Consider the following 3063-nt stretch of genomic DNA (forward strand, 5'->3'; position numbering starts at 1 on the left):
TTTATAGAAGCAATGCATGGAAGAAAACAAAATATTTTCTTCTAAAATTAAGATGTATCTAATGTGAATTTCAAAAAACATTTTCTTTTGAGACTATCTGCAAGATATTTCCCTAGTTTTAATGTTTGAATTGAAACTACCAAGTTTGATGAAGTAAAACATTGTCGTCCCCCCGTCCCCCCCATGCATATACTTTTCAATACTCATCAGTTTATAATACTTATTGGTATCGTGGTTTATCATAACTGTTGAAACCAAAGGAAAATAATCACAATGTATAAAAATAAGTGAGTCTTTCACGAGAAATGACAGATCAACAAAAATGAAATAAATAAGCCACTGCTGGAATCCTGACATACAAAACAACAGTCATTGCTTGTTCATGCAGGTACAGAGTTTGCAAACTAGAAGCTTTTGAACTTTAATATATGAAACAGTTATCATGAAGAAAAAATATTTGTGTGACTAAGTTTGTAATACATAAATTTGGGGGTAAGTTATGTGTGCTTATATATTTAAAGCATGGACTTGCCTAATATTGCATCAGGTTTATCCTTAACAATAGAATAGTACTGTACAACAAAAATAACTTTATTTTCTGTGTGAATCATATTTCAGGAATTGCTCAATGCACTTAATTTATGGAATGGGAAAATGGATTTTTGTGAATATTGAGCAAGCTGAGGGCCTACCATTCTCATTTGGAGACAATTTGATACTTCCAATTTCTTAAAGTTTATTTTTAAATGGCAATATCAGGGTAATCATGAATACTTATGCTTAAAATGGAACTTCATTAAAATAAAAGAATATTGCCATTTTCTGTAATGAGATTTGGACTTCCCTTCTGTGAGAAAGCAATACAGGACAGTGAGGCAAGACTTACAGTAAACCAGCAGTATAGGAATTGTCCTGGTGTTTAAATCAGTGCAATTTTCAAAGCAATGAAAAAATTTCAGACTCCAGAATATATTCATGTTGTGGAGATTTAAGTTTCATTGAGAACTTAAAATTTTACTATTATCGATAAAGGGCAACATTTGACTTCAAACAGCTATCTTCCACTACTACTGGTAATCAGCTAATAAATATAATATTTATTTCACCTGAATGGTCAAAACATACTCTCCTTTGCAACTATGTGGTTCCTATCTCTAACCTGTCACCATTATTATAAAAAGACTAGAGAGACAAGAAGCCAAGCAGGTTCTACTACCTCTCTGGAACCTAGAATTAGCATATTTCAGTCTGCCATCATTGAAAGCTATATTAATTAATATACATTTTTACATTATTCACCAACACTTTCTTTAGTATCCAAATCTGTCTAAAAATTAACAATTCTTGAAGACCTTTAATACAATAGTATGACCTTTGTGTTATGTACAGTTGGATTATTGGTTTATTAGCAAGGGCTTTAGAATTACAGTTTGGGCCAGGTAGTAATTATTACAATTTTCAAACTGTGAAAATAACAATGCTGGAGACATTCAAATATATCAATAGGAAAATGATAATTCCTCCCCAGTTATCAGTGAATTGTGTAGGAATGGGTGGATTGTGACAGAGGAATAGATAGGCAACATTGATTGAAAATAAATAAATAGGCAGAGGTGCAAATGGTTCCTCGGGAGGATTTTTTCTTGATATCTAAACAGCAATTCCTTCTCTTTTCTTTCCTACTTTGTTCAGTTTTATCTATCTCACCACCAATTTTTGTTTCTTCTTACCATCCCTTCCATGGGTATTTGCTCTTTCTTCTTCCTCTATACATTATAGAGAGGGAATTGCTTCTGTGCATGATTCTTCATTGTATAAAAGATGTCGGAATAATTTATTGTACAATTGGCTTACCTTATCACTACACCAAATATTACTGCATCTTTTTGTCAGGCCCATTTTTGGAAAGTAGTTTCTGACAAGTATATACAGATATATATAAAGGTACACACCACTGTACTATTGTACTGTGTCATATGCACACAGTTTTTAAGTGGGGAAGTCTCCTGAATTGATTTTAGCACATGTTAAACCCTTAGCTAAACAATAAAAGAAGTTGGGCATTGCAAAAGATTTTTGTCTATATTTACATTTTCTTAATTGGGGAAACTAATAATCATAAACTCATATTTCTTTTCTTTTGGGGTAAATGCGGCACAAATTGGAGTGGTAGATTTTCATGTAATAAATGTAACATATCACCATTAGTATGTTTGTAAAGTTCCATTTTACAGTCATGTCATATGATTTCAAAATGGTTGAAGTTAAAATACTATGAGCCTGTATATGTAGAATAGTGAATAAACCAGCTCATTAAGGGATGGCTTAGCCTTTTCTTTGCCTTCCTTCGGTCATCATGCTGCAGTGTTTCTGTAAGCCTGAATTATTCTAGGCAAGAGTTCCTTACTTTCCATAAGTATCCAGCAGCCTCAAGTGGTAGGTGGGCCAGATCCAGCCCACAAGGTCCATGGGTTAATGTGGGAATTAATTAGAGCTGGTTTTGCCTTTTTCAGTGCTGAAATGATGTACTCAATAAAGTTTTGCATTCAACCTTTGGAAGATCTTGAAGGTATTTGTTTTGGTTAGGTTTGTCAGTCAGAATGTTAACACTGGCCAAGGAGAGTGAGCTCAGAAACAGCAGCCTCAAGCAGGAGGTAAGCACAGCTAGGTGCCCTCTCAGGGAAACGGGGCTGGTCTGGGCTGCAGGGTCTTGCATTCCTACACTAGAGACCTACGGATCCCCCTTCCAGCCTTACCTGGTCCCCACAGGAGGTGGAGGACAACACTGCTACGCATTGAAGTGCAAATCTCTGGAGGAGGAAGGGGTGGCAGGGGGGCTGTGTGAGGGAAGGCTGCCCCAACACACCAGCATCCTTACCATACAAACAGGGATTCCCTTTCGAGAAGAACCAGCCTCCCTCATGCAGGACCAGGGAGTCCTGCTGCCCTGCTGCCTCCTCTTGCTCTCCAGAGATGTGTCAAGGCAGATGTGTGTAGGTGTGTGTGTGTTTGTGCACATGCTTGGCTGCCAGCAGTTTGGGGAGCTGAGCTTGTGGGGCACCG

This window comes from Pseudonaja textilis, chromosome 3 (genome assembly GCF_049901715.1).
Source record: "Pseudonaja textilis isolate UNSWEBS1 chromosome 3, rPseTex1.2, whole genome shotgun sequence".
NCBI lineage: Eukaryota > Metazoa > Chordata > Lepidosauria > Squamata > Elapidae > Pseudonaja > Pseudonaja textilis.